This window comes from Oryctolagus cuniculus, chromosome 16 (assembly GCF_964237555.1).
Source record: "Oryctolagus cuniculus chromosome 16, mOryCun1.1, whole genome shotgun sequence".
Classification (NCBI taxonomy): Eukaryota; Metazoa; Chordata; class Mammalia; order Lagomorpha; family Leporidae; genus Oryctolagus; species Oryctolagus cuniculus.
Genome location: NC_091447.1, coordinates 64,056,665 through 64,072,292, shown reverse-complemented (window position 1 = coordinate 64,072,292; position 15,628 = coordinate 64,056,665). Strand labels below are relative to the sequence as shown.

Here is a 15,628-nt window from a genome sequence, read left to right as displayed (position 1 = left end):
AAATTCACTGACAAGTTGTAAACCACATAAACATGGTAAATTCTGGATTATCAGGGAGAGCTTTAAAAGGAGTGGATACACAAGAATGATGGGGGTAAAAGAGAAAATCTGTGGCTTCAGATTTTCATGACCTACAAATTAGATAGATGACAGGAGTTGCCATGTGTAGGCTCTCCATAGGAGTAACACACATGAATTTTTCCCCATAAATCCAAAGAAATGCTACTCAGTACAATGTATATCAGGTAGGAATAAAGTACTCCTAAGACATCCTTCCTGGCCCATGAGACAAATGGGAATATGCAAATACTTCTAATCCCATGTGGGAAATAGGAAAACACCTAAGGGATAACCTGTGGGATACTGAGGACCCCTGATGCCTTTCTATGTGAGTTGTTTAAATTGCACAGAGAGGTTGAAATCAATATGATAGAGAGTCCAGCACATAAACAGAGGAGGAAATTGTACTTTCACAATAAGATCCAACAGCAGGAATTTCCAACTAGGAGGCTTTGATCCCTGCAATCCTTGGCTCTTGTTCAGCCCCAAGACAATTGCACATTTATGATTTCTCTCCTAGAGACCTCTTCAGGGCCCTCTTTATGTCTTCATTTCTTAGAAAGTAGATGAAGGGGTTCAGCATGGGGGTGACCACTGTGTACATCACTGAAGCCCTTGCATTTGACTGTGGGTTTTGGGTAATAGGATAACTAAAGTACACTCCGAGTCCTGTATAATAAAATAAGCAGACAACAGAGAGGTGAGAGGCACAGGTGGAGAATGCTTTATGCTTCCCCTGGGCTGAGGAGATGGCACAGATGGTGGAGACGATCTTAGAGTAGGAGTAAAGGATCCCAGCCAGGGGACCTCCACCCAGCAGCATAACTGTAAATACATGACCACATCATTAAGAAAGGTGTCAGAGCAGGCACTGTGGATCACCTGATTCAGTTCACAGAAGAAATGGGGGATTTCCAGAGGTGCACAGAAGGACAGCTGCAGCACCAGGAGGCTGTGCAACAAGGCATGCAGGACACTGATGACCCAGCACAGCAGAACCAGCTGCACACAGAGCCGGGGGTTCATGATGACCATGTAGTGCAGGGGGTGACAGATGCCCAAAACCTCTTGTAGGCCATCATGGCCAGGAGAAAGTTGTCCATCTCAGCAAATACATGAAGAAGTACATCAAGGATGCAGCCTGCATGGGTGATGGCTTTGCTCTGCATCTCGATGTTCACCAGCATCTTGGGGACGGTGGTGGAGGTGAAGCAGATGTCCACCAAGGACAGGTTGGAGAGGAAGAAGTACATGGGTGTGTGGAGGTGGGGGGTCTGAGAGGATGGCCAGGACAATGAGCAGGTTCCCAGCAACAGTGACCAGGTACATGGAGAGGAAGAGCCCAAATATGAGGGGCTGCAGTGCTGGGTCCTCTGAGAGTCCCAGAAGGAGGAATTCTTTTTTTAATAAAATTTTATTTATTTATTTCAGAGGTAGAGTTACAGACAGTGAGAGGGAGCGACAGAGAGAAAAGTCTTCCTTCCGTTGGTTCACTCCCCAGATGACCGCAATGGCTGGAACTGTGCTGATCCGAAGCCAGGAGCCAGATGCTTCTTGCTGGTCTCCCATGGGATGCAAGGTCCCAAGCACTTGGGCCATCTTCTACTTCTTTCCCAGGCCATAGCAGAGAGCTAGATTGGAAGAGAGGCAGCCGGGACTAGAACTGGTGTCCAGATGGGATGCGGGCGCCACAGGTGGAGGATTAACCTACTGCGCCATGGTGCTGGCCCCCAAGAAGGAGGAATTCTGGCAGCTGCATTCCATTGTTTTGTTCCATTTGGTTATGATGACCACCAGCTAAGCCAAAAATAGCAAGACAATGTTTAATACATGGAGTCTTTCCTCATACAAGTGAATGCTACAGTCTATATTTAGCAGCTGGAGTATAGATTTCTGTGTTTTGTGCAAGGTTCTGGGTCTGTTTAGAGGACTGCCTCTTAGCATCTGTGAGTAGGGTTTCTACTTGGTTCTGCCATGGTTCCTGTCCCACCTCTTCCCTGAGAGGCAGCAGGTAGTTATCCAATTAGTTGGGTTCCATGCACTTGAAACATGAACCAGCACGTGGGAGATGTCTCTCCTTATGTCTTTCTGTATCTGCCTCTCCCTAAACAGGATGAAAATGAGCAATAATAAACAATAAATTTCCCCCCTTGTCTGTGGATCTCTTCTCCATTACCACTGTATTTTTCTCCTCCTCTTAATTGGATCCATGTTCTACTTTTAGTGAAACCACTTTCTGCCTCTCAATCCCTGCTCAGGTTTCCACTGCAATCATTTCATTGAAAGCAATGTGTCCTGTGTTGGTTTAAATGTACACTTCTGTTTATTGTCACATCACAGATAAATACAAAAACTAATTGATCAATAAGGAAACTAACAACGTGATTGTTTTATCTGAAATAGCCTGGGGTAGCCATCAGGTGGCCTCAGGTAAATGTTCTCAGCTTCCATGTTCCCTGATCCTCTCTGCAGTACTCACCTGGTTGGGTTTTCTGAGGTGAGGGTCTCCACGTGGAGTTGTGATTCCTCCCTGGATGGCTGATGGAGACTGAAGCTCAATCACATGAAGACAGCAGGAATAAGTGAATCATTGGTCCCTGAGTCTGACAAAGACTTCAAAAAAATCAGCCTGCCCACAGCAGCCCAGTATTGCACACTGTGAGGGATGACAGCAGAGGGTGAACTTACAGCTCCCTGTCTCTGCTCATTAGGCACAACTCCCTCTTGGGGTTCCAACCTCTAAACACCTGATCCTCTGTGGAGATGCTGATCTGGGAAGAATGAAATTGTCCTGCTAATTCTATGTCCCCAGGAGACAGAAAGAAATGGTTTCCACCCATCACTCTTTCAAATGCCCCCAGAAGCTAGGCCTGAGCTAGGCTAAAGCCAGAAACCCAGAAACCAATCTGAGGCAGTAGGGACCCAAGTCCTTTGGCTATCATTTAATGCCTGCTGCAATGTTAAGTATCAGGAAACATGGATGCACAACTCAGAATCGAACCCTAAAGTATGGACTGTGGGCATCGCAACAGGCATCCTTGCCTCCACACTTGACATCCATTCATGCCATCTGCTATGCTTCCCCCTAATTAGCACTCCCCACCAAAGTCCTTGAGGAAATTTTAAATTCTTCCCCTTAGAGATGCAATTACATCTGTCTTCTCTAAAGTGCTGTGACCATGTCAACCACATCAACTTTGACTCCTTCCACTTGCAAAGTCTCAGCTTGGATCTAACTGTGCTTTCAGACTAGAGAACTGGGTAGTGTCCCACCTGCTGCCTGACTAAAATCACAGCAATAACACCTCTGCATTTGTCTGTATTTTTTAATTCCTCCAAGTATGATGGTGAGCAGTTGTTTTCTTTTCTTTTTTTAATATTTTATTTGTTTATTTGAGAGGTAGAGTTACAGACAGAAGGAGAGACAGAGAGAGAGGTCTTCCACCTGCTGGTTCAATCCCCAAATGGCCTCAATGGACTGAACTGGGCTGATCCAAAGCCAGGAGCCAGGAGCTTCATCCAGGTCTCCCAGTAGGTTCAGGTACTTAAGGACTTGGGTCATCCTCCATTGCTTTCCCAAGTCATAGCAGAGAGCTGGGTCAGAAGTGAAGCAACTGGGACTCGAACCACTGGTTTCTATATGGGATGCCAGAGCTACAGGTGGAGGCTTAGCCCATTATGCCACAGTGCCAGCCCCCATTTGTCTGTTTTTAATGTGTACAGTTGTATGTGTTTTATGTATTATGTGTGCTTATACCCATATATGTGATTGAACATTGCTTATTTGGTAGTCCATTGCATTGGATTTAAGTGAACACACAAGATTTTAATGTAACTCAAATGTTTTCCAAATTGTAACTTGGAACAATATTTAGTAAACAATAATAGTCAATTTTTAAAAGATTTTATTCATTTATTTGAAAGGCAGAGTTACACAGACAGAGGTAGAGTCAGAAAGAGAAAGGGTCTTCCATCCACTGTTTCACTTCCCTAAGGGCCACAATGGCTGAAGCTGCTCCAATACAAAACCAGGAGCCAGGAGTTTCTTCCGGGTCTCCCACACAGGTGCAGGGCCCAAGGACTTGGGCCATCTTCTACTGCTTTCCCAGGCCGTGGCAGAGAGCTGGATGGGAAGTGGAACAGCTGGGACTCCAACTGGTGCCCATATGGGATGCAGGCACTGCAGGCAGAGCCTTAGCCCACTACATTGCAGTGCCGGCCTGATGTTTTTGTTTTAATTATAAACAGTGATGTCTCTGATCAGCAGAACCCCATGGATTTTAGAGTTCTTGCATAGATACTGGCCTCACATTCTCTCATTATTAAAATGGTTAGCAGCAAAGTATTGTGAGATGATTTCTAGTTAGGATTGTTCAATATCTCATAGAATTTCCTTGGGAAATTCAAATATAATTGTTAAGGAGCATATTAGTTGAATGTCAGTGCTGTAAACATTAAATATGGACTGTTCATCAACTCAAAACTTTTTCATTACCTAAATATTAAGGTTCTGTGATGTTAAGCACAATATTAAATATTATGAAATAGGAGGATACATGTTTTTGAGGAAAAAAGAATGAGTTCATTCTAAGATATCATGACTGTTTGTTCCGACATGTGAGAGAAGGTAACGTAGACTATACGAAAAAAACTTTGGAAAATTGTGGAACATTTGTGGAGGATGAGCTTGGTGGAAATGCATGCATTCAGGTGTTAAGGAGAGTTGGAACACAAGATTTATTATGGTTGCACAAAATTATGTGGGTGAAAGTAGAAAGTGGGAATAGTGAAGACCCCAGGGCTTCTGAACTCAAGGAAAAATGTTTTTCACATTCATAGAATGCCCCATATGCTTGTATACATAGAGAAAAGAGCTAAATGATAGATAGCAAAGGAGGTTAAAATTCCAATTCTTACCTTTTTAGCATGCAATCCATAAAGCAAGAATCAAAACACTGTGACTGCATGGTGCAAAACAGAACTTGAACCAACAGTGGATAAAATCAAATGATTAATAATATCACAAATGTATTTATATTATTCAATTATTTCCATAAAGAAATAATTGCAAGGAAAGCTCATTAGTATGCCTTTTAACCTATTTTTATTTAAAGAATTTATTTATTTGAGAGGCAGAGTTACAGTCAGAGAGAGGGAGAGACAGAGAGAGGGAGAGACAGAAAGAGAGGTCATCTTGTGGCTGGCGCCGCGGCTCACTAGGCTAATCCTCTGCCTTGCAGCACTGGCACACCAGGTTCTAGTCCTGGTCTGGATGCCGGATTCTGTCCCGGTTGCCCCTCTTCCAGGCCAGCTCTCTGCTGTGGCCCAGGAGTGCAGTGGAGGATGGCCCAAGTCGTTGGGCCCTGCACCCCATGGGAGACCAGGAGAAGTACCTAGCTCCTGCCTTTGGATCAGCGTGGTGTGCCGGCCACAGCGTGCCAGCCGCTGCAGCCATTGGAGGGTGAACCAATGGCAAAGGAAGACCTTTCTCTCTGTGTCTCTCTCTTACTGTCCACTCTACCTGTCAAAAAAGAAAGAAAGAAAGAGAGGTCATCCATATGCTGGTTCATTCCCCAAATGGCACAATGGCCGGATCTGAACTGGGACTCAGACCCAGGTACATGGGATGCAGGTATCCCAAGTGTTTTCTAACTGCTGTGCCAAGCATCTGTCCTCAGTTATGTGTTTAAATCAAACCTTAATTTGAGGATGAGCATGCATTTGTAAGAAACCTTGACTCAGTTTTGCCACTTGTAACATACATCAAAATCACAGTAAAATAACACACCCAAGATATTAGCAGTCAGAATAACCAAAGTACCAAACAGGTGTATGAACACACTGTCTACCATGTGGCCTTTTTCCAGCCATAGCCATCTCCTTTCTGGTCCAATTTCTGCTCCTTGGAAGCCATTCAGCCCTTCACCATTCATATTTCAAATATTATATAAAGCAAAAAAATCTACCTGAGAAAAATATTGGTGTAGATATCTCTGGGGCCTGTTCTGCTGTGTCTGGGGTTGACACTGTGGTCTTGTAGCTGAAATACATGTAGGGCCTTAGATGCAGGATAAAATCCAAGGAGATGTAAAACACTCAAGCATGTTAAACTGTATTATCCAGAAAAGACATTAAGGTAGTTATATACACAGGAATTTTGGGCATAAAAGAGAAAAACAGAGGTATCAGATTTTCCTGTACTATGAGTTACGTAAATAATCTTAGTTACCATGTGTCATCTCCCTGTAGGAGCAGTAACACATGAGACTTATTTTTTTTCCAGAAAAACAGCACTCAGCACAATAGATGTCAGGTAAGAAAAAACTCTTTCTTAAGATGTCCTTACCGTCCCATGAGAAAAATATTAATTTTCAAATATTTCTGATCCAGTGTTAGGATTAACTTTGGGAAAGCAGGAAAATATCAAAGAGGTTGAACAAGTGGGATTCGGACAACAGAAGGCTTAGTAATTGAGTTACTGAAACTGTGTGGGAGTTTGAAATCTACATAATGTAAACTCTAACAAATAAACAAGAAAGTTCTATTTTCTTAATCAGAATCTAGAGTAAGAATTTCTGGCTCTGAGTTGTGAGCCTGCAATTCTTGGCACTTCTTATGCCCCAAGGCAATTGGCCCATTTATAGTTTCCCTCCAAAAATACTTTTCAGGGCTCTCTTTATGTCCTCATTCCTTAGACTGTAGATGAAGGGGTTCAGCATGGGGGTGACCACGGTGTACATCATCGAGGCTGCTGCAGTTGAGCGTGAATTCTGGGTAGCAGCAGAGCTAAGGTAAACTCCTAGACCTGTGCAATAGAATAAGGAGACGATGGAGAGGTGAGAGGCACAGGTGGAGAATGCTCTATACTTCCCCTGGGCTGAGGAGATGGCACGGATGGAGGAGACGATCTTAGAGTAGGAATAAAGGATCCCAGCCAGGGGACCTCCTCCCAGGAGCACAGATACAAAGTACAGAAACAGATCATTAAGAAAGGTGTCAGAGCAGGCGCTGTGGATCACCTGGTTCAGTTCACAGAAGAAGTGGGGGATTTCCAGGTGTACACAGAAGGACAAAGAATGGAGGACACTGATGACCCAGCATACCAAAACCAGCTGCACACAGAGCTGGGGGTTCATGATGACCGTGTAGTGCAGGGGGTGACAGATGGCCACAAATCTCTCACAGGCCATCACAACCAGAAGGAAGTTGTCTGAATCTGCAGAGTATGAAGAAGAACATCTGGGTGATGCAGCCTGCATAGCTGATGGGTTTATTCTGTGTCTGGATGTTCACCAGTATCTTGGGGACGGTGGTGGAGGTGAAGCAGACGTCCACCAAGGACAGGTTGGAGAGGAAGAAGTACATGGGTGTGTGGAGGTGGTTGTTTGAGAGGATGGCCAGGATGATGAGCAGGTTCCCAGCCTCAGTGACCAGGTACATGGAAAGGAAGAGCCCAAATATGAGGGGCTGCAGTGCTGGGTCCTCTGAGAGTCCCAGAAGGAGGAATTCTGAAAGTCCTGTATCATTCTGTTGTTCCATTCGCTTGAGGCGACCACTTGTTATGAGATCAACAACAAGACTGTTTATCAAAGAATCAGCCATAGGTGAAATGCTGTGATTCTCATTTTTCAGGCTGTAGGTTGGTTTCTGCCTTGTATGTATGCTTCTGGGAACTCTTGATATCTCTGAATAAGGCTTCCTTCCCACCTAGCATTTTCACTAAAGTTCATGTAAATATTCTTCTCTTTTAAGTAGAATTGTTTTCTTGCACTTAAGATATAGAAATTGATTTCTGATCTAGTTCTTAGCACTGTGCATTCAACCAGTTTTCCATGCTGAAAAATAAAATTCCCTACATCCCAATGATGAAGGAGTGTCTGCAAACAAACACTATGAATGAAAAGAAAGTGGACACAATGGAGCATGCGTGAAGGGTGTGACTTCAGGCAGGTGCCCAGCGAGACTAGGATTCCACGGCTCAGAGATGAGACACAGGTGATCTCCAGAAGTGAGTGGCTTGCAGTGGGTCAGCCAGTGCAAAGGCTGTGGGGTAGGTGCTTTTACCTAACATCAGGACTCCAAAGGAGACAGGTGAGGTGCTGGCAGAGAGCTAGGGGGAGAATGGCAGAAGCACCCAGAGGAAGCTGAGACAGAGGTGCCCTCCCCACTACTTCTGAAGCATTGAAACACAGAGTCCATTGTCCACATTATGAGCCTCCTGCATCTTAATCATCTTTATTACTACACTTGTATTTGTATTACTAGCTTCCTTTTGCTTTCTTTTAAATTGTGAAAAGTTTTAATCAGACACATAATAGTTGCACGTATTTGTGGGGCAACTGTGTGATATGTCAGTAGCTGTATCTGTTCTGTGGTTTCTAATTAGGGTAACTATGTCTTTTAATAGAGGATTTTCCAGTACACAAACATAAAATAGATATTTTTTAAAATAGAGAATTTTCCAGTGTACAAATGTTAACTACAGCCACACTACTATGTAATAGAATCCAAGATTTCTTTATCTCTAACTATACTTTATCATCCATGATTCAAACTCTCCTATCCCTCTGCCCTCATCCCCTCCCTTGTCTGTGATAACCACCATTGTGCTTACAATTTTTTTATCTCTTATTTATTTTTTAAAGATTTTGTTTATTTATTTGAAAGTTACAGAGAAATAGAGATCTTCCGTTCACTTGTGCACTTCCCAGATAGGTACAATGGGAAGGGCTAGGCTGGGATGAAGCAAGAAGCCCAAACACTTGGACCACCTTCCACTGCTTTTTTCAACGTGAGTCAGAAGTGGAACAGTGGGGACTCAAACCAGCACCCATTTGGAATGCCAACATTACCAGGCAGAGGCTTTACCTAAAATGCTGGTCCCAATATGGGTGTGTTTTATTGTATCTTGGTCACATACAAATAAAGTTGATTTCTTCTTTTTTTAACATTTTGATGGTATTTTTATTGTATATCTTCATGTTAACTGTTTTTTAGATTTTATTTAGTACATAAAATTTTGGAAGTACAATTTTTGGATTATAGTGGTTTTCCCCCCCATAACCACCATCCCACCCACAAACCATCCTATCCCCTACTCCCTGTCCCATCCCATTCTTCATCAAGATTCATTTTCTTTTTTTTTTTACTTGAACAATTTAAATTTTTTTTTATCTTTTATTTAATGAATATAAATTTCCAAAGTACGACTCATGGGTTACAATGGCTTTCCCCCACATACCGTCCCTCCCACCCACAACCCTCCCCTTTCCCACTCCCTCTCCCCTTCCATTCACATCAAGATTCATTTTCGATTATCTTAATATACAGAAGATCAGCTTAGTATACCTTAAGTAAGGATTTCAACAGTTTGTTCCCACACAGAAACATAAAGTGAAAAATAATAGATGATTTTTTTTAAATGATGATGAAATCAGATCAGACCTATTGTCATGTTTAATCCCAGTGAGAGTCAAGTTGGGAATTGATAATTTCTTTTCTTTTTTTTTTTACAGAAGATCAGTTTAGTGTACATTAAGTAAAGATTTCAATCGTTTGCACCCCCATAGAAACACAAAGTGAAATATACTGTTTGAGTACTCATTATAGCATTAAGCCTCAGTGTACAGCACATTAAGGACAGAGATCCTACATGAGGAGTAAGTGCACAGTGACTCCTGTTGTTGACTTTACAAATTGACACTCCTGTTTATGGCATCAGTAATCTCCCTATGCACCAGTCATGAGTTTCCAAGGCTATAGAAGCCCCTTGAGTTCTCCGACTCTTATCTTGTTTAGACAAGGTCATAGTCAAAGTGGAGGTTCTCTCCTCCCTTCAGAGAAAGGCACCTCCCTCTTTGAAGACCTGTTCTTTCCACTGGGATCTCACTCACGGAGATCTTTTTGCCAGAGTGTCTTGGCTTTCCATGCCTGAAATACTCTCATGGGCTTTTCAGCCAGATCCGAGTGCCTTTAGGGCTGATTCTGAGGCCAGAGTGCTATTTAGGACATCTGCCATTCTATGAGTCTGCTGAGTATCTCACTTCCCATGTTGGATCACTCTCCCCTTTATTTATTCTATCAGTTAGTGTTAGCAGATACTAGACTTGTTTATGTGCTCCCTTTGACTCTTAGTCCTTTCATTATGATCAATTGTGAATTGAAATTGATCACTTGGAATAGTGAGATGGCATTGGCACATGCCACCTTGATGGGATTGAATTGGAATCCCCTGGTATGTTTCCAACTCTACCAATTGGGGCAAGTCAGCCCGAGCATGCCCCAAATTATACATCTCTTCCCTCTCTTATTCCCACTTTTATGTTTAACAGGGATCACATTTCAGTTAATTTTCAACACTTAAGAATAACTGTGTGATAATTACAGAATTAAACCAGTCATATTAAGTAGAACAGACAAAAAAAAAAATACTATGAGGGATAATGTATTAAGTTGTCCATTAGCAGTCAGGGCTATGCTGATCAAGTCACCATTTCTCATAGTGTCCATTTCACTTCAGGAGGTTTCCTTTTTGGTGTTCAGTCAGTTGTCACCGATCAGGGAGAACATATGGTATTTGTACCTTTGGGACTGGCTTACTTCACTCAGCATGATGTGTTCCAGATTCCTCCATTTTGTTGCAAATGACTGGATTTCGTTGTTTCTTACTGCGGTATAGTATTCTAAAGAATACATATCCCATAATTTCTTTATCCAGTCTACCGTTGATGGGCATTTAGGTTGGTTCCAGGTCTTGGCTATTGTGAATTGTGCTGCAATAAACATTAGGGTGCAGACCGCTTTTTTGTTTGCCAATTTAAATTCCTTTGGGTAAATTCCAAGGAGTGGGATGGCTGGGTCGAACGGTAGGGTTATCTTCAGGTTTCTGAGGAATCTCCAGACTGACTTCCATAGTGGCTTGACCAGCTTGCATTCCCACCAACAGTGGGTTAGTGTCCCTTTTTCCCCACATCCTCGCCAGCATCTGTTGTTGGTAGATTTCTGAATGTGAGCCATTCTAACCGGGGTGAGGTGAAACCTCATTGTGGTTTTGATTTGCATTTCCCTGATTGCTAATGACCTTGAACATTTTTTCATGTGCCTGTTGGCCATTTGGATTTCCTCTTTTGAAAAATGTCTATTGAAGTCCTTAGCCCATCTCTTAAGTGGGTTGTTGGTTTTGTTTTTGTGGAGTTTCTTGATCTCTTTGTAGCTCATGGATTGGAAGAATCAACATCATCAAAATGTCCATTCTCCCAAAAGCAATTTACAGATTCAATGCAATCCCAATCAAGATACCAAAGACATTCTTCGTAGATCTAGAAAAAATGATGCTGAAATTCATATGGAGGCACAAGAGACCTCGAATAGCTAAAGCAATCTTGTACAACAAAAACAAAGCCGGAGGCATCACAATACCAGACTTCAGGACATACTACAGGGCAGTTGTAATCAAAACAGCATGGTACTGGTACAGAAACAGATGGATAGACCAATGGAACAGAATTGAAACACCAGAAATCAATCCAAACACCTACAGCCAACTTATATTTGATCAAGGATCTAAAACTAATTCCTGGAGCAAGGACAGTCTATTCAATAAATGGTGCTGGGAAAACAGGATTTCCACGTGCAGAATCATGAAGCAAGACCCCTACCTTACACCTTACACAAAAATCCACTCAACATGGATTAAAGACCTAAATCTACGTCCTGACACCATTAAGTTATTAGAGAACATTGGAGAAACCCTTCAAGATATTGGCACAGGGAAAGAATTTCTGGAAAAGACCCGGGAGGCACAGGCAGTCAAAGCCAAAATCAACTATTGGGATTGCATCAAATTGAGAAGTTTCTGTACTGCAAAAGAAACAGTCAGGAGAGTGAAGAGACAACCAACAGAATGGGAAAAAATATTTGCAAACTATGCAACAGATAAAGGGTTAATAACCAGAATCTACAAAGATTCATTTTCAATTATCTTTATATACAGAGGATCAACTTAGTCTATATTAAGTAAAGATTTCAACAGTTTGCACCCACACAGATACACAAAGTATAAAATACTGTTTGAGTACCAGTTTTACCATTAATTCGCATAGTACAACACATTGAAGATGGAGATCCTACATAGGGAGTAAGGGCACAGTGACTCCGTTGTTGATTTAACAATTGGCACTCTTATCTATGATGTCAGTAATCACCTGAGGCTCTTGTCATGAGCTGCCAAAGCTATGGAAGCCTCTTGAGTTCACAAACTCCTACCTTATTTAGATAAGGCCACAAGCAAAGTAGAAGTTCCCTCCTTCCTTCAGAGAAAGGTACCTCTTTCTTTGATGGCCTGTTCTTTCCGCTGGGATCTCACTCACAGAGATCTTTCATTTAGGTCATTTTTTTTTTTTGCCAGAGTGTCTTGGCTTTCCATGCCTGAGAAATGATCATGGGCTTTTTTTTTTTTTGACAGGCAGAGTGGACAGTGAGAGAGAGAGACAGAGAGAAAGGTCTTCCTTTTGCCGTTGGTTTACCCTCTAATGGCCGCTGCGGCCAGTGCGCTGCGGCCAGCACACCGCGCTGATCTGAAGGCAGGATCCAGGTGCTTATCCTGGTCTCCCATGGGGTGCAGGGCCCAAGCACTTGGGCCATCCTCCACTGCACTCCCTGGCCACAGCAGAGAGCTGGCCTGGAAGAGGGGCAACCGGGACAGAATCCGGCGCCCTGACCGGGACTAGAACCCGGTGTGCCAGCGCCGCAAGGCGGAGGATTAGCCTAGTGAGCCGCGGCGCCGGCCCAATCATGGGCTTTTTAGCTGGATCTGAACACCTTAAGGGCTGATTCTGAGGCCAGAGTGCTGTTTAGGGAATCTGCCATTCTATGAGTCTGCTGTGTATCCCGCTTCCCATGTTGGATCATTCTCTCCTTTTTAATTCTATCAGTTATTATTAGCAGACACTAGTCTTGTTTATGTGATCCCTTTGACACATAATCCTATCATTATGATCAATTAGGAACTGAAACTGATCACTTTGACTAGTGAGATGGCATTGGTACATGCCACTTTGATGGGATTGATTTGGAATCCCCTGGCACGTTTCTAGCTCTACCATTAGGGGTAAGTCCCAGTGAGCATGTGCCAAACTGTATATCTCCTCCCTCTCTTACTCACACTCTTATACTTAACAGGGATCACTTTTCAGTTACATTTAAACACCGAAGAATAATTGTGTTCTAATTAAAGAGTTCAACTCATGGTATTATGTAGAACAAAAAATACTAAATGGAATAAAATTGTAAGTTGTTCCTTTACAAGTCAGGACAAGGGCTGATGAAGTCATTATTTCTCATAGTGTCCATTTCACTTCTACAGGTTTCCTTTTAGGTGCTCAGTTGTCACCCATCAGGGAAAACATGATATTTGTCCTTTTGGGACTGGCTTATGATGTTTTCCAGATTCCTCCATTTTGTTGCAAATGACTGGATTTCATTTTTTACTACTGTATAGTATTCTATAGAGTACATATCCCATAATTTCTTTATCCAGTCTTCTTCTTTTTTTTTTAAACTTTTATTTAATGCATATAATTTTCCAAAGTACGACTTATGGATTACAATGGCTTCCCCCCCATACCGTCCCTCCCACCCACAACCCTCCCCTTTCCCACTCCCTCTCCCCTTCCATTCACATCAAGATTCATTTTCGATTATCTTAATATACAGAAGATCAGCTTAGTATACATTAAGTATGGATTTCAACAGTTTGCTCCCACACAGAAACATAAAGTGAAAAATAATAGATGATTTTTTTTAAATGATGATGAAATCAGAGCAGACCTATTGTCATGTTTAATCCCAGTGAGAGTCAAGTTGGGAATTGATAATTTCTTTTTTTTTTTTTACAGAGGATCAGTTTAGTATGCATTAAGTAAGGATTTCAATCGTTTGCACCCCCATAGAAACACAAAGTGAAATATATTGTTTGAGTACTCGTTATAGCATTAAATCTCAATGTACAGCACATTAAGGATAGAGATCCTACATGAGGAGTAAGTGCACAGTGACTCCTGTTGTTGACTTTACAAATTGACACTATTGTTTATGGAATCAGTAATCTCCCTATGGTCCAGTCATGAGTTTCCAAGGCTATAGAAGCCCTCTGAGTTCTCCGACTCTTATCTTGTTTAGACAAGGTCATATTCAAAGTGGAGGTTCTCTCCTCCCTTCAGAGAAAGGTACCTCCTTCTTGAAGACCTGTTCTTTCCACTGGGATCTCACTCACAGAGATCTTTCATTTAGGCTTTTTTTTTTTGCCAGAGTGTCTTGGCTTTCCATGCCTGAAATACTCTCATGGGCTTTTCAGCCAGATCCGAATGCCTTTAGGGCTGATTCTGAGGCCAGAGTGCTATTTAGGACATCTGCCATTCTATGAGTCTGCTGAGTATCTCACTTCCCATGTTGGATCACTCTCCCCTTTATTTACACCATCAGTTAGCGTTAGCAGGTACTAGACTTGTCTATGTGCTCCCTTTGACTCCCAGTCCCTTCACCATGACCAACTGTGAACTGAAACTGATCACCTGGAACAGTGAGATGGCATTGGTATATGCCACCTCGATGGGATTGAATTGGAATCCCCTGGTATGCTTCCAACTCCACCACTTGGGGCAAGTCAGCCTGAGCATGTCCCAAATTATACATCTCTTCCCTCTCCCATTCCCACCACCATGTTCAACAGGGATCACATTTCAGTTAATTTTCAACACTTAAGAATAACTGTGCATCAATTACAGATCTAAACCAGTCATATTAAGTAGAACAGATAAAAAAACTACTAAGAGGGATAATGTATTAAGTTGTTCATTAACAGTCAGGGCTATGCTGATCAAGCCAACATTTCCCACAGTGTCCACCTCACTCCAACAGGTTTCCCTCTTGGTGTTCAGTCAGTCGTCACCGATCAGGGAGAACATATGGTATTTGTCCCTTTGGGACTGGCTTACTTCACTCAGCATGATGTGTTCCAGATTCCTCCATTTTGTTGCAAATGACTGGATTTCGTTGTTTCTTACTGCGGTATAGTATTCTAAAGAGTACATATCCCATAATTTCTTTATCCAGTCTACCGTTGATGGGCATTTAGGTCGGTTCCAGGTCTTGGCTATTGTGAATTGTGCTGCAATAAACATTAGGGTGCAGACCGCTTTTTTGTTTGCCAATTTAAATTCCTTTGGGTAAATTCCAAGGAGTGGGATGGCTGGGTCGAACGGTAGGGTTATCTTCAGGTTTCTGAGGAATCTCCAGACTGACTTCCATAGTGGCTTGACCAGCTTGCATTCCCACCAACAGTGGGTTAGTGTCCCTTTTTCCCCACATCCTCGCCAGCATCTGTTGTTGGTAGATTTCTGAATGTGAGCCATTCTAACCGGGGTGAGGTGAAACCTCATTGTGGTTTTGATTTGCATTTCCCTGATTGCTAGTGACCTTGAACATTTTTTCATGTGCCTGTTGGCCATTTGGATTTCCTCTTTTGAAAAATGTCTATTGAGGTCCTTGGCCCATCTCTTAATTGGGTTGT

The 15,628-nt window shown here is 42.5% G+C and overlaps 2 pseudogenes; both read right to left on the bottom strand.

The window, feature by feature from the left end:
* Window positions 1–562: 562 nt before the first annotated feature.
* On the bottom strand, window positions 563–6,111 carry LOC100346156 (olfactory receptor 7A10-like; annotated as a pseudogene).
* A 587-nt stretch (window positions 6,112–6,698) lies between these two features.
* On the bottom strand, window positions 6,699–7,599 carry LOC100342161 (olfactory receptor 7A17-like; annotated as a pseudogene).
* Between the last annotated feature and the right edge of the window lie 8,029 nt (window positions 7,600–15,628).